General features: G+C 47.6%; 1 protein-coding gene across 5 annotated transcripts in view; it reads right to left on the reverse strand.

Moving 5' to 3' along the window:
- Positions 1-27,716, reverse strand: part of LOC119180745 (latrophilin Cirl) — a 490,851-nt gene that overhangs the window by 230,219 nt on the left and 232,916 nt on the right. The window lies entirely within an intron of this gene.

Raw genomic sequence — 27,716 nt, forward strand, 5'->3', positions numbered from 1 at the left:
CCACACTACGAGTGTATTTTTCTTGGAGAACTAAACAGCGTATTTGCGGCCGCACACTGACCCACCTTCGTCACGGCCGCCATGTTTACATAGAAAAACTGCCGTGCTGACAAGGTATTGCTGTCTAGGAAACAGAGACAAAAACGAAGGCATTCCTGCAAAGTGAGCGATAAGTGCATCTTACCTAGGACTACTCGTAACTGTGTTAGTGTCATAATAGCATAAAGCAACATTTATTTCAATAAGGAACTGAGAAAGCTATCAGTAAACTTTACAATTATTTTTTGGCGCGGAAGTAGGTATGCGTTTAGGTTCATGTAGCTTTCACAGTGCTGCCAAGAAAAGTTGTCGCCGAGTATTCATTCTCCCGCCCAAGGTATCTGTTCCGACGACGGAAGCAAACAAGCGAGAGAAATAGACGCGGCGGTGCTCCGCGAGGGATGCCCCGAAGAAGCACGCCTGTAAAAATTGGGAGTGCCGAAGCGCAGCCATGCGGTGCCCGCGAAGATCGTCTGCTCTGCAGATGACAGCGCACAAAGCGAAAGCAGACGACTCTGCACCGGGCCGCGTCGTCTGTAACAGCTTTCGAGCTGTTGGCAGAAACGCCGATGAATAATGATCGTGGGAGCAGACAGAGCAGAGCAACCCTGATGCATCATCCGGTCGTGAAAGAAAAAGAACCGCTCACTTCTAGCAAATAGTTTAACAGCCCCGTCCTATCTGCTTCGCATCGAAGCCGCAGAGGGGTATGAAAGCCTGTAGAGTGGCGCGGTTCGCTATAGGTTATATATACATCACGCAAGAGCCTTGTCTTTTTGTTGTTTTTATGCAGACACAGCAGTACTTTATTCTTGTTCTTATTACAATTTTGTCGACTTCACCTCTCGAGTTCTCGGCCACTTTTCTGCGCTTTGCCAAAACCATGTTTTTTGTTTTTTTGTGTGTGTGTTAAAGAGTGTGTATTCTTAGCAATGACCCTGATCTGTAATCATGCTGCCCGCCATCCTCCTACCCCCCCCCGCCCCCCACACACACACATAATGTTTTGACACACTTTAAATAGCACTACATCCGAATTTGCATTCATTCGCATGTACTCCATATGAAGAACGGCACATTGAACAGCTTCTTCTTGAGGTGCAATCAATTATGAGAGGGAAAAGCGAAAAGAAACGCGCCATTTCCTTTCTTCGTTCCCCATTTCATTTTGTTTTAATACAAGCCTCAGCTGTTTCTATAGATACCCCGCATGCGTCAGCGGATAGTTTTAAAGAATGAACAACAGTATTCAATTCTACTACCCACTGTGACAACCAAGCATCCCGCCTATCGTGTATATAGTGCGTGCTTCAAGGTGGAGTCCTGAGTCCAACGATATTTATTATCGTACTGCGACGCCGATTACAGCGCAAAAGTTTAAAAGCTCTTCTTCACCTCTAATGCATGCTTATACATCAAAGTGGCAAGATAAGAACGCAAAAAAGAACAGAGGCGTTTGTCTGTAATCCAGTCTCTGGTCATGACTACACGCCACGCTCATGGTGCGCTCGTGGTTTTTTTGCTAGCTTTACATACACAAAATTTGGTATTATATGACGAGAATGGGTATCGAAGGCATATGACTATTGCAAACGTAATAATCACGACATGCGTGTCATGTTAGAACAAGACTACATACCACGCTCCCAATGTGCTCACGGCCGTTTCACTAGCTTCACATATAGCAAATTTGGTATTACGTGACGTGAATGGAAGACAAATGTCAGGCGCAAACATGATAATCATGACATGGAAGTGATGTACGGCATAATTTACATGCATACCACTGCTAGTGGCGGTATTGCAAAGGTTAGTGATGCCATCGTTATGCTACTATAAAAAACTTGCATACTTGCATTTTATATAGAAACGTGAGGGCGCACATTTCTACTTAAAGTGACATGTCACCTTCTTGTTCGTGCTTCGCATATTATCAATTTCCACTGTACGTGATATCCGCCAATTATTCACCAAGTATTTGTGCGCTCCCCGAAATGTTTTCAAGAATGTCATTAAATAAAATCGCCCAACTTTTACTACTACAATAATGTACACCAGTTCCCTGTTCTACGGAAGTGAAACAATTACTTCAAAGGAGAAATCACAGGGTCTTTCAACAGGTTCTGGGCGTGGGTGGAATAACCCCCGTCGAAGGAAGTTAAAAGGCGAACCCGTACAGCCACACTAAACGTCTTTCGGACCACGAGCGAAGAAGGATTCGGATACACCGCGGTCTTCGCGAATGCAAACGCTTACTCGCCCAACGACGCCCGCTGCGAGGCCTCGCGTGGGCTTTTCTCGACAGAGAAACTGGACTCTCGGACACCGAAAGATATCTCGATGCGAGGGGTCATTCTTTAAACACTGCGCTTCTGCCGCCTTGCTTTCGACAAGAAGGCTGTTCCCGAGCACACTCGTTTACTTTCCCGTGCCTGCAAGTGAAACAACGTTTGCTCTGTCTTTTCCCGCTGCTTCGTTATTCCCCATTATGGCGATCCAGCGAATGGTCTTCCAGGATGAGAGATGGGTGAATGCAGATAAGTTAATGAGCTGCGCTTGAGGGCCGCTTGGTGCAGTTTCCCGCTCACAGCTGGCGATTAGTGCGCAAGGACAACCACGCTGACCAATGCAGCCGCCACGCCCCAAACATGGGACCGAAACGAAATATACGCGAAATAACGACAGAAGTGTGGGACAGTGGCAAGACGCTCAGAGAGCGGCAAAACACGTTGACGTGTAGCAAGGCTTTCTCTGTCTGTGCGACATTCGGGTACAAAGGCGATGCTTTCACGATGCCCACAAACAAGGAGCACAATTCACACAGGTTTCACCTCGTAAGTGCGTCAACCCACCGCTTTTGTGCATCTGAATTCGCATCGAGATCGTTGTTTAAACTCGAGCTGTGATCGGGGCGCCACACCATGGATGGAATTAGACAAAACGGATTGTGTTCGTCCTGCATGACTACTTCAAATGTGATGTTTCGTTGCAATCGCAGTTTGCGTGCCCATCTTACCGTACGACCCCCCGACACGCTCCTCGAGTACGTCCGAATCGTTTTGCATCAGGATTGGACACAATTTTTCGTACGAACTCCTGTAGCCCTAGGTGTTCTGCCTAATACGAGCCAAAGTCGTTCAGAAGCTTTGTGACTCACTATATGAGTTCGAAACCCAATTCCAGCGTTGAAAGAACATTTCAACAAGAGTTTTATCCTCGGTGAATCCTGATTATCTATGTTCACCTCAATATGATATAGTAAGCTGGTATGACAATATATGCTGTTTTTGCTACATGTTCAACATTCCAATACCAGCTGTACTGTCAAGAAATTAATCTCGGACAGTGTGCTGATTTTTAAATAATTGATAAATTGATCGACATGTTTAAGCGTCATAAGTAACACCTGCAAAAACAAATCCATATCTGTGTGATGTCCACGCCATAAGATTTCACTGTATCTCTGTCGGGCTGTGTACGTTCCCAACCCGAACAACAAACACTCTCACTACATGTGCCTGGCTAAACCAACAATAAAATGTAATTGGAAGCCAAGTTCTCTTGGAGAGCGAGAGTAATGGTTGTATGGGGGGGGGTCTTGCATTGTAACCAACTTTAGATAGGTGGGTGCGTGTGCCTGTGTGCGCGGGCGTGCGTGTGTGTCCGCGCAAAACTCGAGTTTTCAATAAACATGCTATGAAAAGCAGACACCTCTCGCCTTCTCGTCGAACGAACTCTACGTCCAGGCGGAAATAATTTACCGTAGCTAAAGTTACAAAAAGTAATTAACAATAACCTGTTAACCACTTTGTAGCGACTAACTTGAGGGTGGCTGTGTACAAGGAACCACCCAAATGTACAGGAAATGTTGCAGGACGTGATAATTTATGGAATATTTTTCTTTTTTTTTAAATCCCGGGAATCAAACGCGATTCCAGACATCGTACAGCAAAACTCATCAAGACCTCGGTCAAAGACGCTTTACCACGTCGCGGTCTTTGGAAAAAGAAAGAAGCGCATTGTAGCTAAATTTGGTCATGAAACATGGCAAGCCGTCTCAAATGCACAACTGCACCAACATTTATCTGCGTTTGACGGTTAACGCTCGTCTGTTTCTTCTTAAACGCAAACAACTGTTTCGCTTGTCTGCGAGAAGAAACGCCAAATTTGTCGCCCCTATAGTGTTTAGTGAACACACAAAAAAAATAAAGAAGAAACTTTGCGGCTTTTTTGGGGTAACACGCGATAGAACAAGTTGAGCCCAAAACAATAAACGCAAGGAATAAGCGGCCCACTTCGGTATTTCACTTGCACATTGTTTTCTACCATTCTTAGTGCGTATTCCGATGTTTGTAGAAGGTGGAGTCCAGAGAGCCAGTTGGTGCACTGCACTAGAGCTCATGTAGTCCAGGCAAAGGCGGCCTCATTACCACAGCGCGCGGGTTTGTAGCCCGCACGCCTCTCGCCGCCGCCCAGAGGGATGGAAGGCTCTCACGCGGCGCCGGAAAGCCACCCGCTGACACCGACTGGTCCGACGCCGACCGCTGCTGACCCTCGGTTGCGAATAACGACCCGCCGGGGCCGATGAGACATTCCACGGGTTCGTTTCTCCGTTGGCTCGGACGCACACCGGTTGGCTTCACGAGTATGGTCCACTTCGGCCGCCATGGTGCACTGTGGCCCAACTGCGAGTATACTGCTTCACGTGTTTAGAGCTTTCCTTAGGTGTGATTGCGTTTCAGCGAAAAAAAATTTTAAGCAACGCTGGGCGCAGAACGCGCCGCAATGTTTTCAAAGCTTCGAGATTATTCGGGATCGTTGTAATAAGGTTACTTGCAGGACGCGAATAGCAAGTTTTCATGATAATATCTGGGCTTTACGTACCGAAACCAAGATACGATTACAAGAGGCACCGTAGTGGAGTGCTTCTGAAAGTAGGACCGTTTGGTGTTCTTTCACGTGCACAGAAAACGCACTGTGCCTCTACCATTTGGCCCCCGCCGAAATGCGACCACCGCAGCAGGGATCGAACCCGCCGCCTTCGGATGGGCAGCCGAGCACTCTCCGCCGCGGCGGACGATTTATACGAGAGCTATAGCTTGCGCGAGCACCAGTGATGAGTCTCGAATGCTCAGTAAAACTTGTTTGCTAGTGAGCGCTGCGTGTCGTGTGAGTTACACGGGTGGATTTGTGAGTGTTTGCGAGAGTCAAGGTTGCGCTGAATTCTTGCAATGTAACTCGAATGCTCGACATCACACATATAAGTGCAGCGCACCTCCCCGCAGAGCGGATAATCGACGACCGACGCTCCGTTCGCCGCTATCAGTGTGTGTATTGCGTATATGTATAGTTTCCAGGGCACAGGTCAACCTAAACAAAGAGTTTCCTCTTAAACAAGCCGAATGCTGCCTTCGTCAACGTCACCACCACGAGACACTATCCTATGCGGGTCTTTGGCTGTGACGACACCACTTGTGCCGGTATAAGCTTCCTGAAGGGTTGAAATTCAGCGCTATTTTCTATTCTTATATCTTTGCTCCCGTAGTTACACTTTAACTACTTTTAAGTAGCGCTGTTCGTATATTCAGTTATATTCGGTTCGAACCGCACAACTCTCGGCTCTTGGAGGCCACTGACGCCCGTTCGAAAACATCAGCGGTTATACGGAAGGCCGGTCAAGTAACGCGACGGCGTGCGAAAGGATTTGATTGATTGATGTGTGTGGTTCCTGAACCACCATAGGATTAAGAGAGACGCCATAGTAAAGGACTCTGGAAATTTCGACCACCTGGGTTTCTTTAATGTGCACCCAAATCAGAGCACACGGGCCTGCAAAATTTCCACCTTTATCGGAAATGCAGCCGCCGAAACCGGGATTCGAACCCGTGACCTGCGGGTCAGCAGCCGAGTACCTTAGCCGCTAGACCACCGCGGCGGGGGTAAGAAAAGATTTCAAAGAACGAAAATATTGATGAAGACTCCGACATGAGAAAGAAACACGCGACGTAAATGATCCTTGTACACCACTTTCCACTTTTAAGCGACTTCAGGCGAACCAAGCAACTTTGCCGAACTAAAGAATTTGTACAAATGGAGGAGTAAGGTTGTTTTGATTTGGAAGTATATGTAGTCTTTTGGTTTGCGTATGGGTAATCGCTCGACACTATAGGGGCTATAAATGTTATTGGTTGTAGAAAATGCGACCCATGCGTCAGAGTGCCAGCTGATAATTGGAACTCGCTGATTAGAAAGGCAATAAACACTATAAGCGAGCGTAGAGGAAGAGATCTGCCTCGTTTGTGGTCTTCTACAAGCACACCATACAAACAAGCGTAGTCCGTGCATAGATCGTTTAAACGGAACAGGAATATCCCCACCGCCACTGAACGGCGACTATATAGATACACCGCGGCTGCATACCAAATGGTCGGTGTGCGTCCGTACGTGAGGTATTGCACAACATGCTATAATTTGCATATAGTTGGGCGAGTGCGTGCGCATCCTATGTTGTTTGTAGTTGGACGTTCCTTATTTAATATCTTCTAGTCGCCCTTTTCCAGTGATAAAGACGTTCAGAGAATTGGAAACCCACAACGATGAGGGTATTTGAATTCCCGAAAATGCCACTTTTACAGGGTGTGAAAGGGTGCCAGTTGTAGAGATGGTAAAACCCCTTTATGCGTATCCACCAGTCTACTGCGTGACAAGCACGGTACAAGCAGCGACAGTAATAATAAATATTACTGTAAAAATGAGAGCGCTCTGCTTTTCAACCTTTTTCAATCTTGTTAGTTTTCGAACAAGAGTAACAGTGTGAAGAAACAGTACGGTAATCGACAGAGCGCCAATATACTATTAGGTTGAGCTTGGTAAAAAAAAAAAAAAAACGTTGGGGCAGCGGAAGGAAATTAAAAAAAAAAGCCGTCGCACAACACTCACGGCAAAAGTTCAACGGCTGGTGGATGTCGTACTTCCGGCACACGCGTTATTCCAGTCTGCCGGACTAAACGAGAATAAAAAAAAAAGAATACGCACTTAATACGACAGGCTCGCAAAAGGCCATCAAACGGTTGAGTTTAGTGGAGCGTGAGGTGGAGACAGCGCAGCACGAAAAAGCCTGCACCAAGAGAATTCAATTTCGCCGGGGGTCCTCGAGAGTCGCCCTATTACGGGACTCGAACGACGCCGATCAGGTGCACGGGCGTAAAAGCAGAAAATTTACGCTCGGGAGCTAAAAAATCTGGGGAAGAAGAAGAAATAACCACGCGAAGCCGGAACTCATTACAGCTGCCTATACTTGGTAGCAAATATCGGAGGAATATGCGAGTCGAGCGGAGAGGTGTGCACGGTGAATTTACCGAGAGTCACGAGTCAGCTTAACGAGCAGTTCGATAAGCGCACGACATCGAAGCCGTGTGGCGGCCAAGTCGACCGCAAGCTGGAAATCAAAATTGCCGATGCGGTACCGATGCGAGTGAAATAAAGAGGACGAGGCAAAAAATACAATAAATAAAGAGCGGCCTTCGAGTGGGAACGCTCCGGCCCAGCGGGGGTGTTCGCAGAGAGACGGACGCCGCAGGGGGTCGAACGCGGTTGCACGTCGCGAGAGCCGACGTTCGCAGCTGCCCGCGGGACGATATGGACACTTCCAGGAAATGGTGCCGCCGTACGCACGATAGGTGGGCTATATCCGAAGCGGTCCAGGTGGCGTCGATTGGAACTTACACCCGCGCTGTGGCGTCGAGCTGTGCGCGGTTGATGTTGCACCAGAAATGGTAAACGAGGGAATATGTGTTTCATGCTTCTCCCTTTAGCTTCTCTGCAGCTAACCTGGCCGTACCGTGCTCTTTAACAGCATCGTAGTTGGATGCGACACCACAGTGCCTTGCGGACCAACACGAAAATTACAACCGAGGATTCATAACTCGTCGCCTCGAGCATAGCGCGCGAGATGGAAGCGGCGACCTTTATACTGACAAAATCTCCTCACCCACGGCTCATTCACGGTGACCGCTTCCGAAAAAAAAAAAATGGCACATCCCACGTACAGTGGGAATCGATGATATGCGAAACATGAATGAGAAATGTTGATATGTCAGTTTACAACGAGCACAACGTTACAGGGTGGAGGTAAATGATGCCGTACATTACTTCTTTGTCATGATTATCACGTTTGCATGTGTCATTTACTTTCGTCATCTATTCACATCACATTATACCAGTGTTAGTAGTATATGTGAAGCTAGCAAAACGGCCGTGCGCACGCTTTGAGCGTGGTATGATGTCGTGTTCTAACAAGACACGCGGGTCAGGATTATCACGTTTGCACCAGTCATATCTTTCGTCATTCATTGACGTCCCGTAACACCAAAATTGGTATATGTGTAGCTAGCAAAACAGTTGCGAGCGCATCATGAAGGGCCCGATATACTCCAATGTGGCGTTGACGCGCGCGCACGCTGGGCGCAGTGACACTACGTTAGCAAAACGCCTGCACTCTGTAGTCTGACGCCAGGCGCGACCAGCGTCCGTCGGCGCGGCCCGACCACCGCGAAAGGCAACATGCTGCATTTGGCGCCGACGCGTTACCCAGACAACACTGCCCCTCTCACTTTTCGTGACGGAGGGAAGCCGGACGCGCTGCAACGCGCATGCGTCAAAGCGACGCAACGCCGCGTGCGCCTGTGAGTATATGAAAGGAACGGCGTCTGGGCATGCAACGCTGGCGTGACGCGACGAAATGAACGCCGGCGAGCACGCGCACCACGTCACGTCGAAATGTATTGGCGCCTTGACTGTGGCATATAATCATGTTCTCACATGACACGCATCTCAAGATTATCATGTTTGAACCTGTCACATACTTTTATAATCCATTGGCGTCACGTAATACCAAATTCGACATATGTGAAGCTAGCGAAACAGCCGTGAGCGCATAATCAGTGTGGCATGTAGTCATGTTGTTACATGACACGCATGTTGTGATTATCTTGTTTGAATGTGTCATTTACCTATGTCGTCTGTTCGAATAGCTTAATAGCGAGTTTGGTACATGTGAAGCTAGCGAAACAGCCGCGAGCGCATCATGAGCCTAGCATGGAGCCATGTTGTTACATGACACGAATCTCATGTTTATCATCTTTCCACTAGTAGCATACGTTCGTCATCTATTCACGTCCCGTAATACCAAATTTGGTATCAGTCGAGCTACTGAAACGGCCGCTGGCGCACCACGAGCGTGGCATGTAGTCATGTTTTCACATGACAGGCAACACATGATTATCATGTTTTCACCAGTCGCGTACCTTCGTCATCTATTCACGTACCATAATACCAAATTTGGTATATGTGACGCTAGCGAAACGGCCGCCTGCGCATCATGAGCGTAGATTGGGTCTTTTTACATGACAAACATGTCATTATTTTCATGTTAGGGTCTGTCGCTTGTGTTCGCCATGCAATCATGTTATACCATAACAGTTTTGCAATATGCCATGTGAACGAAACCACCGCAAGAGCTGCAGGGCCATGACATGTGAATCATGACATTCATGACATTCATAACATGATCTTTATGTAGTGACTAGCCAAATATGTTCATACAGTCATGTTCAGCCATACCAAGTTTGGTATCGATACCATTATCGAAACGGACAGGAGAGCTAAAAGTCGTAGTCGGATCGATAGATCGATAGATAGATAGATAGATAGATAGATAGATAGATAGATAGATAGATAGATAGATAGATAGATAGATAGATAGATAGATAGATAGATAGATAGATAGATAGATAGATAGATAGATAGATAGATAGATAGATAGATAGATAGATAGATAGATAGATAGATAGATAGATAGATAGATAGATAGATAGATACGCTCAAGGTCCTCAAAGTTTGCTAAGAAATGCTTCTTTGCATTTAAAAAAGAAAAAAAATGAAATGCTACTTGTATGTCATGGGATTACGTCTAGTACGTACTTGATTACTGCACAAGCGAGGTTCGGCGGTACGCAAAGAATGTGTGGCCTATACGTTCGTGCGGCTGCTATGCCGCTGCTTCTTTGCCGCTCATAAAGTCACTGTCGCCGTGCGGGCACGCTTTGACGTGCGGTTACGTGCTACGACAATACGCATTCTTTTCTGTTTCTTCCTTTGTTCTCTCGTTGTTTTATTTTTTCTTCACTTTTCTTAATCTACAATCATGACACCCTAAGCTAGATCCTCGTTTTCCCTTCGCCCGTGCTACCGATGTGCCGGTGCGCACGCTGTCCATGGGCACTGTTGCAATAAAGGTCACTGGCTCGCCGAGTGGTAAGTGGGAGGAAAAGAGCGCCAGGGAACAGGGCGTTCGAGGAACTCGCCGGGATTCTCCTAGCGGGCACGCACACCGTGGCCTACAACGGCACTAGATACGAAAGGCAGCGCCTGATCCATCTGTTCCTACAGGTACGCGATCAGAGACGTGGCGATAAAAAGCACATGCGTGAGTTAACCGCAAGGATGACAGCGACTCGTCTACCCCACCCTCTCCATTCAAAAGTTTGCAGAATCTGAAATGTCTGAGAAAACTAGATTCCCGTTTTGTCTGTGAACACGGGCTCCAAATAGATCGAAACTGAAAACACAGGGAAGGCGATCATATCAAATCTCATCGCAGCGTCTGCATACAGCGATACATTATTCCTTTGTCGCCTCATCATTGATCAGCTTTAGAGATAGCTAAACTCTTCGTCTGTTAGATTCACCGAAGGCGCACTAACAAATATTCCATCTTTACATTTCATCGCGAAAGCATTTAGAGGTGCCCCGCCGCGGTGGTCTAGTGGCTAAGGTACTCGGCTGCTGACACGCAGGTCGCGGGTTCCAATCCCGGCTGCGGCGGCTGCGTTTCCAATGGAGGCGGAAATGTTGTAGGCCAGCGTGCTCAGATTTGGGTGCACGTTAAAGAACCCCAGGTGGTCAAAATTTCCGGAGCCCTCCACTACGGCGTCTCTCATAATCATATGGTGGTTTTGGGACGTTAAACCCCACAAAAATCAATCAAGCACAACTATAGGCTTATGTTTGGCCAGTCCATGCAAATCAAACTGCATGGATGTGGAGAAAGCGTACCGGCGCGCGACACTCGTTACCCATCGCTAGTCAATTTGGGAAAGCACCGCCGGCCGAGAACCTTGGCTGCTCTGAACAAAAGCGCCGCATGTGCGCATGCGTGAAACCACGATGCGAGCCCCGCACCCGATAACGGCCTGTGCACGTGCGCTTTGAAAAGAAATTGAATTCGGCACGTGGCCCACGTCACGAACGTCCTCCTCGAAGCCGGCGCCAACAACGCCCACTCGTTTCAGCCACGTGACCCCGCTGGGAAGCGGACGCGCAAACGAGAATCGAAGAAGACTTGCATAGTGACGTCACTTAAGCGCACCCTCGACGCGTTCAACGAGCGCCCAGCGTGGTAATCCCCGCGCAAGGGATCATCGGTCCGAGGCGGCCGCTTCGCAGCATTAATCTTACTACGGCAGCATTCATCTTGCTTTGCAGGCAGACCAGTAACGGATCCATTCGGTGATGATCGAGAGCTGATGCAAAGGCGGCCGTGCGTGCGTGCAACGTTAAATCTACATGACTGGGCTTGCTCCGGCTATAGACATGCCACGCGTCCGGTAAACTGTTTAGCCGACGGTGCGACGACACCTAATCGAAATTAAAATTCAGCGCAGAGGCTATAAAGCGACACAAGAATCCCACACACCAAGGCTCTGATACGATACCCAGTGATATTTTGCAATAACCAAGCCCCTTTATTCCGTCCTGCGCTCGTTTCGCTACATATTAATCATTCCCAGCATGGAACCTCGTTTGCAACCACTAAAATAGTGAACTATATAGTTTATGAAAAATATTGATAGTTTCCAGGTGACGTCACGGACGTACTACACGGCGGTTTAGATGACGTGAAGGCAGCATATTAATGGGACGATTAACCCGCCTCAGTGCGATGACGACACCAAGGAACGTCATTGGGCCACTGTGCACGAATGACGAACAAACTAGCACGCTATGTACTGGTAATACTTAGGTGATATAACAGACTGCGCGCGTCCCACCACACTGGTGCTGCAACGTGGGCACTTCACTGACGTCATTGCTAGAAGGTCCAGCGCATGGGCTTGTTCCTGCTCCATATGCGAAGCGAGGCGTGCAACTGAGCAGTGGTTGTCCCATTTCAATCGTTAAGCAACGGGCGATTCTCAACACTACGGGCCAAACGTTGCAACCACGGCGAATCGCGCAGCGGCGACATGAAAGCCATAGCGTCAGCAGGGCCTCTGGGTTCCTGTGCTCTCGTGCATTCAGTCATCGACAGACCATGCGGAGAAACGCGTCGACGGGCAGCACCCTCCCCTTGAACACAGCGCTTTCTTTTTTCCCCGTACCACCCGGGACGGTCATCGTGTGTGGTATGCCTAATCGGCGCCCTTAAACACCGCTGTTTACAAAAGGGGTGTCAAGCTAATTGGCATCCTAACGACGACTTCGTCCTTGGTGGGCCCGACACCCTGTGATCAGAAGCGATTCGCAGAAGCAGTGTCTGCGTAAAAGAAGAGAGAGAAGGACTCACACGCGTTGGCGTGAGTCACAGAACCGCCTTCGCTAAATGATTACCACGGCTTCGTACAACGCGCTCGCAGCGCTGGTCGGCGACTGGCGCTGACCGGCTGGCTGGCACGTCATCTTTGCCCTCGCCGTTTCCTTTCTCGAGAGAGCACCGGCGTTTTTCGACGAAGGCTCATTTTGCTTTCTCTCGCCAACTCAGATGCACCCTGCTGCGACGACGTTGCGATGGCCGCGGGATAAACGGCCTCCCGTCGAGCGGAGGCTTGGGTGCCGCGTCGACACCCCGTGCACCTACCTACTCGAGGCTCGACTGGAGGAGAGGCGCTAATGGCATTCGCGATCGACGCGTTGCCGCAAGGCGATGGCTACCCTGCTAACCACGAATAGGTTCGTGCGGCACACCTGCGCGCTGGCTCTCCACTTGTGGGGCTCACACACGCAAAGGGCCAATGTGCCAACAAGGCCGTCAAAGGGTCCTGAGCGACATCACCGAATGTTACCGATGGGTGGAATCAGCCAGGGTGCAACACAAGAACCCCTTCTTTCACCTCAGTGCAATCAGCAGCGAAGGCAGTGTGGCCGTTGTTACCTAATACCTCCCATTTACTTCATTAGTTATGCGTTTTCTATCAGATCTGCCTTCTGCCGACAGGGACCGAGCCTGCGACCTTCAAGTCGTCTTTTCGTACACTTTACTTTCTTCGTATTTGTATTGCAAGTATTAGTAAAAACAGTATAAAACTAATGCCCCCCGGTACACTCTCTGGTTTCATTTTCTGCCGCTTTTCCTTTAAAATATTCTAAGGTGTGTAGTTCGCTGGTACATATGTGCGCGTAAACGTCGCAAAGCATTATGGCGATGCTACAGTCTGGCGTCGACAGTGATTGGCGCGATTCTCTGGCAGCTTGAACAACCTTTGCTTGAATACCTTGCAGACGACACGGCTCCTACAAATCCTTCAGAATACAACACGCGCTGCGTATTTCTGGGGTGCTGCGAATCCACGCAAATTTAGCAGCAGCAATGGCTTACATATGGTACATGACATAAAGAGAGATGTTTAATAGCAAAACATCTCGGCAACTAAAATGAGCGGAGTCCTTTGTTCAGAGTTCGACTGGCTTGAGCTGTTCGCCGGGCTTGGTCTAGGGTTGCCAGTAGGATTACGAAGGCCTGCCTCAAAATTCGCGCCTCTCACGACTAGTGGGGTATATAATGTGCGTGTTTAATCATGAGCGCGCACGGAGTTTGCCGCGGGAGGACGCGAAGGACAGCTGGCAGCACTGACACAGGTTACGGCACATAACCAAACACGAAACAGACAAGCGCATGCACTACACGCACACAATCTCGTCAAGCACTGCATGATGCCACGCAGGCAGCCATATATCTGTGCGCTTCGCTTCGTGATGGCACGGCGCTCTCGTTCAAGTCACGTGACACGAGGCGTTTCCGCGGCATTACACAATTACGAGGACCGAGTGCGACAGGCGGAGCAGCGGTTTTGTTGCGCCGCCTGCGTGGGACGTGCGCCGAGAGAGCGTCGGGTGTGCGCGCGTGAGATATCACGAGATCCCCCTTTTGTGGGTGATGCGGCAAGTTGGCGTGCACCCCCCGCTTATCTCAGCCACAATTATTGGGAATCGAAAACGTGCACGCCCCGCACAGAGCCATCAGGTGTTTGAAGAGATGTACGACATTTTGCGGTCGTTTCTTTTCAGCAAGTTGCCTCAGCGGTAGCCCAATTTCTTCATTCGCCGCCTCTCTATAAGCCATGGTTTCCCAATATTGCACTAGAAAGAACCAAACGCTAGTGTGTACATGGGGGCTGACGCTTGGCGCTTCAGCCAGCTTGGGAATGATGGGCGTTTGAAAAAACTTCGTTCTTTCGGCTCTCTTTGGCTCCGTGCATGCGGCCTGAAGCCACTCTGTCGCAAAACAAAGTTCAGCATATAAATGTTCAACAGTTCAACTTTACAGACAGACAGACAGACAAACAGACAGGCAAACAGACAGACAGACAGACAAACAGACAGACAGACAGACAGACACTAACAGACAGACAGACAGACAGACAGACAGACAGACAGACAGACACTAACAGACAGACAGACAGACAGACAGACACTAACAGACAGACAGACAGACACTCACAGACAGACAGACAGACAGACAGACAGACAGACAGACAGACACTAACAGACAGACAGACAGACAGAGGGAGGAATGGAGGGACGGACGGAGGATTCACGGTATATGGATAAAGCCCATCGAAGCTTCGCCCCACTCTTTATCATCGACTGCATGGGTACGCAGTGATATTTTCTCACGCGGACAACCTGCTGCGTAAACGTTTCTTGAAGTGCATGCACGCATGACTTCTCGAGAGCATATTTTATGCAAGTCTTAACAATGCCCCTTTTCAAAAGTTTCGAATGTGCCGACTGGCAACGCAAAAGTGGCTTCCGAGCACGCGGTTCTTACCTCCAGCAGACATGATTACTACGGCGATGCAGAGCAATATAGCGAAATCGCATGTTCCCTAGGGATCTTCAGGTTTTTCATTCGTATTGTCCAAGATATTCGGGCATTTTAGGAAAATGTCTAAAATATCACAGACACTTTTGTCAAAAACCTTCTCATAACATTCACAAAACACCAAGAAATCATCTACATGACAAAATATACACAAGCAAAAAGAAATTGCATGCTAAAAATATTCTTACCACATTCCGCCATGAGCACGTTGGTAAGGGCTTGAGCAGTACACGCGCCAATAGAAATACCCGTTTTTTGTAGGAAAGCATTTTCATTCCAAATTACGAAGGTAGAACACAAATAAGGTAGAACGCCTACACCTGCCTTTTTTCCCTGTTTTTCTCTTTTTTTCTTTTTGTTTTTTTTTGCAAAAAGTGGTTCGCAATCTTTTACCCACGTGTCATTTTTTTCTTTATATTCTGCTCCGTTTCCAAAATAAAGCTTCAGTTATCAGTTGCTTGAATTCCACGTCTGCTTGAATTCCACGACTCATTATATACTGTGGCAAATGTTTCGAACTGTTCGCGGCGGCGGTGTAGCGGTTTCGATCATTGCTGCTCGACTGCTGAGCCGAAAGTTGTGAATTCGATCTCGGCTGTGGCATTTCGATGCATCCGAAATGCTGGAGATATTGTGTGATGTATGCGCACCATCAAGAACTCCCATTATCAAAATATTTCGCAGCCCTTCTGTACAGTGTCGCTCACAATCATAGCGTGGTTTTGGGACGTACAAACACAGATTATTATTATTATTACTATTATTATTATTATTATTATTATTATTATTATTATTATTATTATTATTATTATTTTGTTGTTGTTGTTGTTGTTGTTGTTGTTGTTGTTGTTGTTGTTGTTGTTGTTGTTGTTGTTGTTGTTGTATGCTTTCGGAACCAGCCATCATATATCTGCGCAGTAGCAACTAGAGGTATGGATCACCGTTAGCAGCAAGCATTGAGTTTCATATATAGACTTTCATACAATAATACCTAGAGGGGAATCTGGCGCTATATTGTCTACACGGGCTCCCTTTCTTTATTTATGGTTGGCGGAACGTGGGCAAAAAATTGGCAGATCCCACGTACAGTGGGCATCAATGATGTGCGAAGCACAAATGAGAAATATTGATATGTCAAATTAAAATCAGCACAATCTTACGAGGTGGAGGTGCATGATACCGTACAGGAGTTCCGCGTCATGATTATCATGTTTGGATGTGTCGTTTACATTCATATTCTATTCACGTCGCGGAATACCGAATATAGTATATGTGGAGCTAGTGAAACGGCCACGAGCACACTATGAGCGTGGTATGTTGTCGTGTTCTAACAAGACACGCGTGTCAGGATTATCATGTTTGCACCAGTCATATATTTCGCCATCCCTTGACGTCAGGTAACACCGAAATTGGTGTATGTGGAGCTAGCAAAATGGCCGCGAGCACACCATGACGGATCTTTTATACTCCAATATAGCGTTAACGCGCGCACGCTGCCAGCAGTGACGCTACGTTAGCAAAACGCCTGCACTCTATAGTCTGACGCCAGGCGCGACCAGCGTCCGTCGGCGCGGCCCGACCACCGCGAAAGGCAACAAGCTGCATTTGGCGCCGGCGCGTTACCCAGACAACACTGCCCCTCTCACTTTTCGTGACGGAGGGAAGCCGGACGCGCTGCAACGCGCATGCGTCAAAGCGACGCAACGCCGCGTGCGCCTGTGAGTATATGAAAGGAACGGCGTCTGGGCATGCAACGCTGGCGTGACGCGACGAAATGAACGCCGGCGAGCAGGTAGGTAGGTAAAAAACATTTATTTCAGAAAAAGTTTACTAGAGAGTGCCGACGTGGCCCATCGGCGTGCTAGAGTGGCAAGACCCTATTCCGGGACGCCAGTGGAGCTGGAAGCTGCCCGTGCGCGCTCCACCAAGGAGCGTTGTGCAGCCAAGGTAGAGCAGCCGAGCAGGTGCTCCTCCCAAGCCTCTCTAGTTGGGATAGGAAAAGGGGATGAGAAAGGGACGGGATTAACTGGGCACGACGCTACGACGTGATATGTGTCGGCGAGCACATGACAGGTCGAGCAGGTGCCATTGATTTCCGGCAAAAAGTGCCTGGCGACCGCCGGACTGATAAAGGTGTTCGTCTGCAGGCGGCGTAGCAGTCGTTCGTCCGCTTTCTCCAAACCGCGTGCGGGGTCCGGGTAGAGGCGGCGCGAAGCCCGGTAAAAAGCCAAAATTTCGCGAAAGCGCGTCAGGTTGGTATTGCCAGATTCCGTCTCGGGACATGGAGGGGCAACGGCCCGGACAGGAGAAGCGCGGGCAGCGGCATTTGCCGCCTCGTTGCCGGGCAGGCCCGAGTGGCCTGGGGTCCACACTATACGAATGGGATGAGGGTTAAAGCGCCAAGAGGCTGCCTGTAGTAGGCTAGCCGCCAGCGGAGCAATGGAACCCTGAAGGTACTGAGAACAGGCCGAGCGCGAGTCCGTCAGGATGGTGCGTGAGGCAGGGTGAGAGGCGGCCAAAGCTATGGCAACCTCTTCAGCGTGCGTTACTGTGTCTGCTCGAAAGGAGAGGCCATCTATGTGTTTGCCCTCTGTAATCACGGCAGCCGTGAAGTGACCCGAGGGGGAGGGACCCGAGACGTCCACGTAGAAAACACCAGGACGATCGGAGTGTCGCGTATGAAGGGCCGCGGCGCGTGCTAGTCTACGGCCAGGATGGAGGTCAGGGTTCATATTACGGGGTAGAGGTTCCACCCATAGCTTTTGACGCCAGAGCTCTGGTACCGGCTGCAGAGGGTCTTGGTCAGATATCGGGTTAAGGCCAAGTCTGTGTAGAAGACGGCGCCCTGAAGGCGTCTGCGACAGTCGATTGATTTGGTTAACGCGATGAGCTTCGCGCATCTCTGCAAAGGTGTTGTGTACCCCCAGAGCCGTGAATCGGCTGTTGGAAGTTGCAATAGTCCAGAGCGCGTTTGTATACTGAACGAAGAAGGACGTCCAGCTGGTGCTCGTGTCGACGACGCAGGCGAAGGTAAGGCAAGGCGTAGAGGACGCGACTGGTCACAAACGCGTGGGCCAATCGGAGGGACTGAGACCCGCGGAGGCCGCCGCGCTTAGTAGAAACTCGCCGTATCAGGCGGCTCACCTGTTCGCTGGTGCGTCTGAGGCCTGCTATTGTGCCCTTTGGATCCAAGGACGATTTGAGGTGAAGGCCAAGAACCCGAATATTTTGCACTGACGGGACAGGCCCGGACGGAAGAAAAATTTGAGGCGGCGGTAGCGGAGAGACTGAAAGAAGAGCCGATTTAGCTGGAGAGCACTCCAGGCCGCATGAACCTGCGTAGGTGTCCACTAGAAGGGCAGCCTTTTGCAGGCGTTCTTCGATTTGCGCTAAGGAGCCGGTGTTGGTCCAGATTGTGATATCGTCCGCATATAGTGCGTGTTGTATTCCCTCGACCTCGCTTAGAAGAGAGGGGAGGTTCATCATCGCCAGGTTAAAAAGCAGAGGAGACAGGACTGCCCCTTGAGGTGTACCACGCGTGCCTAATAAGTACGGGCCGTGTTCGGTAGAATTAAGGCGAATGAAGGCGGTGCGATCCGGCGAGCACGCGCACCACGTCACGTCGAAATGTATTGGCGCCTTGACTGTGGCATATAGTTATGTTCTCACATGACACGCATCTCAAGATTATCATGTTTGCACCAGTCACATACCTATTGCCGTCACGTAGTACCAAATTTGGCATATGTGAAGCTAGCGAAACGGCCGTGAGCGTATCACCTGTGACCCATGTAGTCATGTTGCTACAACACATGCATGTCGTGATTATCATGTTTTAATGTGTCATTTACCTATGTCGTCTGTTCGCGTCGCACAATACCGAGTTTGGTAGATGTGAAGCTAGCGAAGTGGCCGCGAGCGCATCATGAGCGTCGCATGTATTCATGTTGTTACATGAAACGAATGTCATGATTTTCATGTTAGGGTCTGTCGCTTGTGTTTGCCATGCAATCATGCCATACCATACCAGTTTTGCAACATGCGATGTCAAGGAAACCACCACAAGTGTTTGTACGTCCCAAAACCACGCTATGATTGTGAGCGACACTGTTAGCTGCTAGCTAGCTAGCTAGCAAACAAGCTAACTAGCTAACTAGCAAACTAGATAGCTAACTAACTAGCTAACTAGCGAACTAGCTAGCTAACTAGCTAACTAGCTAGCAAACTAACTAACTAGCTAGCTAGCTAGTTAGAAACTAACTAGCTAGCTAGTTAGTAACTAGCTAGTTAGTAATTAGTTAGTGACGAGTTAGCTAGTAACTAACTAACTAGCTAGCTAGCTAGTTAGTTAGTTAGCTAGCTAGCTAGCTGGCTAGCTAGCGATAGATAGATAGATAGATAGATAGATAGATAGATAGATAGATAGATAGATAGATAGATAGATAGATAGATAGATAGATAGATAGATAGATAGATAGATACGCCGTAAGTCGCGAAAGTTCTCTAAGAAATGCTTCGCATTTAAAATTACGGGAAGTACTGGGCTCAGATATGCTTTGAATGAACTACGTTTTCGAGATTCGTGACACTTGTATGCCTAGTGTAAAACACTTATGATCAATCCAAACTTGCTTCCTTCTTCGTTACGTAAACCTTAGTGCAAAAACGTTTCGTGACCGTGTGGTAGAAGTGAAACTTGGAGTGATTTACCCACGAGGGTAAGCAGTGCTCTGCTATTGCGCTCCAGATTTGACATGAAAACATAATGAATTATTTTTTTTCCAACCCTTGAAAGCAAACGCACTTGGTGTTTCCTCGAAAGTACACATAATTTCTTTATGAATATAACAGTAAAGTATAAAGTGAGAAGCACCTAACATATCGTCTGCTGCGATGACAGGTGTGTCTTGCTAAGTGGGCTGCCCCCGACGCACCTCTGCTTTTGTTTGTGGAGTCGAGTCATAGGAGCGTGACGGTGGGTCTAGACAGCTTCATCTTCGTTTTGCAGTGGACTTGAACAAGTTTTCACAAGACGCGATAATGAAAGAAACGTGAGCTCGATGCAATATACTGCACTGGCATGGGACGGCATACATCTATGTACAGCGGTGAGTTGAGTATACGCTTCGCTTTCTGTCAAATAAACTTCTAAAGCTCCCACGTCAGAGCGAATCAAGAAACAGTGGTCTTCAGTCTCTTTAAACAACAGTAACTGCTTTAGTTCTTTTCACCACACCCAGCTGAGGGAAGAACGAAACTGAAACTGTAGAAAACGATTTTTAGACAGTTCGCTAACTGACGCTATCCAATCCGAAGCCTGTTTTTCGCATCATTCCTATGGGCGCACAACGATCGCAGCGCCAGACTCGTCTCGAAGTATAGCTGTATAAAACTCTAAGGCAGCAAGACTCGCTAAGCATCAGTGTGAGACGTGCACTGCACACGGCAGTTTAGCGCGAGCGGAATATTCGAAACGCGATGCGCCCCTGCGAGCGTCAGACAAGCAGAGCTCGGCCGCAGCGGCCGCGAAACAGATCACGTGGCTAACAACCGAGACGCCGTGTAATCGTACCGAGCCAAGCCAGACGTTTTGACGCCAGGGAAAAGAGGCTCCCTTCTTGTTTTCCCCAATCACTGTCCATCAGACAGGCGACGTTCTCCCCAATCGATGATGAGCATCGCACGTGGCCGAACAGCCCCGCCAACCGGGAACAGCCCCTGCGGCTGCGCGGAGAATCCATTCTCATCCCCCCCGGTCGGGGGACACACTCTCATCGAGACACTTTTTCTCTTTCATTTCGCCTTGAGAGTGTTTTCGATAGCCCAAGTGTCCAGCCATATAGACAGACTGCTCTCTATACCACTAAATGAATAGAGGAAGTGAACTTCAGAAGGCTCATTTCTGTGTTCTACACAATCTTTATGGATGCCAGCAGACAATGAGGCCAAGGAAGGTATACAGGGGACGTTAATATACTGTTGCAAAAGTGCTCTAATATTTGTGATATGAAAGTCACGACAGTAAACTGGACAAAAAATTACTTTCTGCTGACAGGGGACCACACGTGCGACCTCCGGATCGCAGGTTCCAACGTCCCAAGTTCGGTCCCTGCCAGCAGCAACCTCTCCGCATCTAAGTCGCATCTGCTACTTTTCTTCGTTTGCTTCTTCTGGTACTTTGCATTACTCTCATAAGGTCGGCGAATTCATTATGTTGGTTTCGTCCTCTGCCTACCTGGAAGATTTAGATAGCTCCACACGCCTACTTATGTAATGCGATCTGGCCCTTAAGAAAAAATGTTTTGATGTTTCTCATACACCAAACACCAAGCCACCGGTCCGTCTCCCCATTGTATGCGCACGCCGTTATAACATACTGAAGCGAGTCAATATGCGTCTTTTTCAGCGTCTGGTGCACTAATCTTCCCTCGTTGCAACACGATTGCCGATTTCTCCATCACAAACGCCACAAGTACGGGGGAAAACAAAAATAAACGTAAGTTTACTCCGACAGAAAGAAATACAGCCGGAAGAATACGTGCACGTGCTCCTAACATGGAGGCTGCGCTTACAGGCTTGCTTATTCCCGTTGATTTATATATATATTTTCAACATTTTTAGCGGTCCTTCGCTTCTCTGAGCAGCTGATCACACCCCGCACACTTCGTCGCCTGTCCGCCGCCGGCAGCAGGCTGCGTGCTCAATATCGCCGACTCTGCAGCTTCCCTCCTTTTTTTTCTTATAGCTCCCTCCGTGCAGCATACCTCTGGGCACGTGCATGGCAGCCTCCTCTGAGTCACGTGATTTAGAGGTAACAGAGGGGCGAGCCGGGGTGCGAACCCCACGACTCGTTGTCGGCCACAGGTTCGTCTCCCCTGAGGGTGGGAGGAAGCCACACGGGGAAGCAGCAGCCGGCGAAACGAGAGAACCCTTCGGTAACGAAATCGCTGAGTGCTGTGCGAACAGCAGAGTCGCTCTTTCGTCCGACAGGCTATTGGGTGGATTCAGTGCCTGACATGCCTGTGAATAAGATACGCCACAATTCTTCGTGGCACGACTGGGATAGTCGGTAATCAAAGCGCCAACGCTCTTGGGCGTTTCATGGCGGTTGCGGGTGCGTCGACTGAAGGGGCCTACAATCGCCTTCAGCTCGCGCCTGCAGTCAGCTGCAGCTCAGTGTGGTACAAGCACGTGTTCTTTATTGCACACAAATAGCTTCCAGTCACGTGGTCTCAACAGAAACGCCTCTGCATTATGTCACTGCACCACTTGAATGGATAGCCAGTATCAATTGTTGCCACGCGTTTCCGTTGAGAGCGAGAGGCATGCGCTGCTCAACAGAGCAGTTGTCAATATTTCGCCAACTTCACTAGTGCCAGCGTCTACAGCGACGGGGCGCTGTACCACTTGACGTCATACGAGACGTTTCTGTTTAGGCCAACACGAGATCCAGCAAGTTGCACGTGGACTCTCTTAGAAAAAAAGCCACGCAGATGCTTGGACATTTGACGCCGCGTCTGCCCCTTATCAGTCCAACATAGCACGGTAGTTCAATATGAAGCAGTCTTGGCACCCATCCACAGCTTACACTGAAGAAGCCTAACGGTGCCTGGCAGCCACATAAGCTTGCTTCAGTCTGTGGAATCACAGGGTCGGGCCTAGAGATTGTATCCTGTGAAAGTCGTTACTGTGGAGTGTTTTTTTTTCTTCAGCGCGTGTTGATAGGATATGGTTGGATGGGGCGAGTACTTGAAGTCCTTAAAACAATCACAGAGCAGTGACCCAGTCTGTTTACTGAACAGGCTCTTACAGAATACCACGACAGTGCACAGAAAACACGGGTTCAGTATATGTTGACCGTATCAGCTCAGATCAAGAATGATGAGATGCCTACGTGGAATGAGAACGGATTTTTATGTAGAAGAACGAACGCAAAAACAGCACGACGTCCAAAGTAGCACGGTCCGGCGCAACGCTCAAGTTACGCCGAAGCTATTCGCAAGTTCCGTAGACTGTCACGCCGCTCCGTGGCCGCCAGCGTAATTTTTTCAAAGAGTATTGGAGTAGAAGTGGGGCAGCAGCGTTCATAGCATGTGCATGTTCGTCTTGGCTGGCGTTGGACTTTCACTGGAGCATTTCTGTTGTAGCTACTGGAAGCACAACGATCACTGCAGTCATTGCACAGTCTTCGTTTGTGAAAAGGGTGCGTTTTTTAGACACAAAGAAGTTACAACTGAGACGTATATTCGCGTTCATCTGTACCAGTGAGTACGTTTCATGTCTCATATTCCCTACTGAAACGTTCCGTATGAAATCTTACGGAAAATATATGGACTCCGTAACATTTCCTTATGCTACATACGGAAAAAATATGGAGTTTTATGGAAATATACGGAAGTTGTATGGCATTTACGGAAAGCTTCTTATGGAGTATAAGGAAGGATAAGGAAATTGTATGGCGTATACGGAAAGCTTTTTATGGAGTATACGGAAAGATAAGGAAAATGTATGGCATATATGGAAAGCTTTTTATGGAGTATATGGAAGGATAAGGAAAGATAAGGAAACTTATGGAGCATACGGAGAGTTCATGATGAAAGGATAAGGAAAGTGTATGGAGTGTACAGAAGCTTTCATAAGGAAAATGCAGAATGTAAGGTCTTACGGAAATATACAGATTTTCTAAGGTGCTTACGAAAATGTGCAATAGTGTATGAAAGGCATGTGGATTGTTGCAAAAATGTGGAAACTCTACAGTTGTTGTCACATTTTAAGCAGGAAATCCGAGCTCTATAAAGTTATAAATGAATGCACAGTGACATATATAGTACAAAAGAATAACGCAGCCTAGTCTGTGTTGTCAGTAACCGCTGTTCGCCCTTTTCCAGAATGAATAACACTTCTGTAGATGACCAGGTGCTAAAGTCTGTCACACGGAAAATGCGTGATTCACAAGGAATGACAATAACTGTCATTTTACTTGCATGCTGTCACACGAAAACAAATCAAGCAAAAAAGCATAACTTTAAGGGCTCGTTTTTTGGTAGAAACAATAATAATGAGAACTAAATTCAATGTGAATGAACTTGTCAATAATAATAAAACTGTTTTCATTAACATTGGCAAAGAGAAATGTCATTTTAAAATATCGGCCATGAGCTTAGCTCTCCTGAGCACCGACAAAAGAAATCAAAATCTATGAAAACTAACTGCATGTAGCCTAAAAATAATTTTTTATTGATAGTATATGCTCCTACAATATAAATACAGCTATACACAACTTGCCACAGCTTCACGACAGAAACGAGGTTGGGGCAGAGGAAGTGGTCAGAAAAATAATTAAGTATGAGAGCACAACTGATATGTACAAACACATAATGGTGCTTATCACTGATGCACGGATGGTCGTGTATAGAGCTGGATCATTTTGAGATTGTCAAAAGCATTGTTTCAGACCACCATGCAGATTACGCTTCAATTGTAGTGCTACATAAGACGCAACTTATGGGCCAGCTTTAATGAATAAGAAGATTATAGGTTAAACAAATGCTTTAATATATATCATATCATGGCTGCATGGACGCATACAAGCTATGTAAAGCGCAATAAAGTGAGGACGCATGAGCTTCTCTTGATGCTTCAGTTCTACATAGATGCTTCAACTGTGCTGCAAAGAAATTTAACCAATGTCTGTGTGTGCAACATTGTCCATTTTAAACTATCTATATGTATACATAAAATTCCTACTGCGAGTTAAGCTACGTAGCACTCCATAACTCTTCCTTTTATTAAGGGCAATTTTTCAAACAATCAACATTATTCATTTTCTGTCTGATGACTTCGTGCCCGCAATTCTTGGTTTGGCTCGATCACAATTGTGCAGCCCTTATTTTGGAGGAATCAAAAAACATCAACCAAAATATATTTTGGAACTGCTTCTCGGTGATATTGCCTTCCCTCAACTGCCACAGCTTGAGATGAGTCATATAGCAAGTCTCGCGCATACCTAGGGCCTACCCTTGAAGAAACTGGTCCGGCTGTGAAATGCTCAGTTTTTTCTCAAATAAATTTTTTGGTTTGAGTTTTCTCACTTCTCGAGTCCCTTCACAATCAATCAGACCCATTGTTCCCCTTAGTCCTTAATTTTGTTATATTATGAAATAAATAAAAAAATAATAATGAAAATAAAAATCATAATAACTGTTGCGCAAAAAACACAGTCCCACATACGTACTTGAACGCAATATTGCTTTTATTTTGTTTTAGAACCTAAGGCATTAGAAAAGATAGCAGTACAATAAAAACGTTGAAAAAAAAACAAAAAAAATTAAACTTCGCGGGACTCGAACCTGCGCCACTTAGTTGTGCTCGCGTACGTGAACTGAGTGCGTTAGCTTGCTAAGCTATTCGCGCTGAAGGGAACTTGGTGTTTAAGTTATGTATATAAATTTGCTTTTTACACGCTATGTGTTGGTATATTAATGTACGATATGCGATCGTATCTTATGTTGTGTGCATATGTTTTGGGATTGTATATACGTCACATGCTTTTCGCATGTCTTTCAACTATAGATTGCTGCACCGCCGCGGATGAAAACAAGTATTTTTACACCCACACACAAGCTTGAGCAGTTGAAGGTTGTTTCCCGGGACTCTCTTGCGATTGAGTCGGCCACCACAGGGAATTAGAGTGATACGCCATTAATCCCTGCATCTAGCTGTATTCCACTTAGTAGCTCTATCGCTTGATGACAAATCGAGCTCGGGGCGCGACACTATTGCGCACGACCATGCCTCGCGTAGTGGTGACATCAGCTGATTGCGCCGGCCCGCTTGCTTCGATTTGCTTCAGAGCAAAGAAATGTCATACCTTGAAAGATTGCGTACTGCACTATGTCAAAATGTTACTGCTTTGTAGCCATCCTATGATTCATTGAGAATTGATAACTCTGATATCACTACTGTAGAGCTTTGCGTCGGCGACACGCACCGAACGTGAAACCGCACTACGTCTGTCGTAGAAGTAGTAGGAGGCTGTCGTCTGCTAGAACAAAAACAAAACAAAGACCTGCGAAAATATTCATAAGTTGTAACTTGTTTTTTGAATAACCGTTTATCACTTTTAAAGTTATTTTGCCAGATAACATACATTTTTTTTCAGTTTATAGCAGCGACAGATGTTTTTTTTTTATTTTTCTCACACAGATATCCAAGTCAAATCCATTCACAGCTAAAGCCACATGTTGTTTGTCTTCTTTGTTTCTGTGAGCATGCCGTTTCGTTGCGTGTCTCATGTGTTCGCGCTGCTACACACGAGAGCACGAAATGTTAAATTTACGCAAGGAAGCGCCGTTCCTCGTTCGTGTGATGTGCTAAGATTGCGCCCTATTCCCGCGGTTGTGCGAGTGCGGATCAAGTGCGAGTCGTCCAAGGAATCGGCGGGTTGGGCGGGCGCTCGAAGGACTCCGAGGTGACGGCTGACGCCTGTGGTCGCTTCCCTCAGGACAGTGTGAAAGAAACTAAAGGTAAGGGGGATACTTTTTTATGTAGACCAAGTATGCCACTCAGTGCAAGTGTGTGTTGCTGCACTCGAACCAGGCGTCGCGAAACGGCAACCTTACGCGCCTTTGCGAGTGCGGTTGCCGATTCGCTTTGACAACGCTAACGCCAGCAGAGCCATGGCGCGTCGGCGCGGCCTCACTGGAGCTAATTTGAGACAACTGCGGCAACGTGCATGTGTATGGTGATCGATTTTTTCATATGTGCAATGTAGTGAGGAAGACGCACACGGCGCTTGCTACGTTGTTGATTAAACGAAGCCTGCAGTGCCATTTCATGCAAAGCAGCATTTTGTTTACGTTCGCGGGCGATACAATTTGTAACTTGGCTCGATTCACCTAGCCAACCGCCTAAGTGGGTTGATTAGCATACGTTCACGGTAGAGCGTTATTATGCCCCTAAACAGTGGCGTGTGCTTGTTGAAAGATATAATGTGTGTGCCTAGTGTAGAGAGAGAGAGATGTTCGTGCAATCTGCATGTGTACCTGCAAGACGCCTTTGCTTGTAACTAATAATGTACCGGCCAGCACCTACATTGTACGCCTGACTTTGAAGAAAACTTGCATGCACAATGTGAGATTTTGTAATCTGCCAGAGTTGCTTTTTATAAAATAATACACTGCCAGCATGTTCAAAATATGTTTCACTGCTGTGTGGCAGGGGTGCGGTTATCACGCTGTTGTGTAGTTGCTGATGCAAGCACTTATAGTTTTGATGCGTTAATATTTCTCATCTAACTCATCAGGTGTTTGGCTGTTTCAGCACAAACAAGGCAAAGAGAGAAGGAAGACGGGTAATGACAGGACCAGTGCCGACTTTTGTTTGCAGGAGAATACCCATGTTGGTGTATTTATTGTGACAGCCTTTCTGTGTTGCTTTTTTGCCCAATTTATGCAACAACAAAGTTGTCAGCAATATGAGAGAGAACACTGAAATTAGCTTTTAAAGATCATGGTGA

The sequence above is a fragment of the Rhipicephalus microplus genome, unplaced genomic scaffold (assembly GCF_043290135.1).
Source record: "Rhipicephalus microplus isolate Deutch F79 unplaced genomic scaffold, USDA_Rmic scaffold_14, whole genome shotgun sequence".
NCBI classification, from domain to species: domain Eukaryota; kingdom Metazoa; phylum Arthropoda; class Arachnida; order Ixodida; family Ixodidae; genus Rhipicephalus; species Rhipicephalus microplus.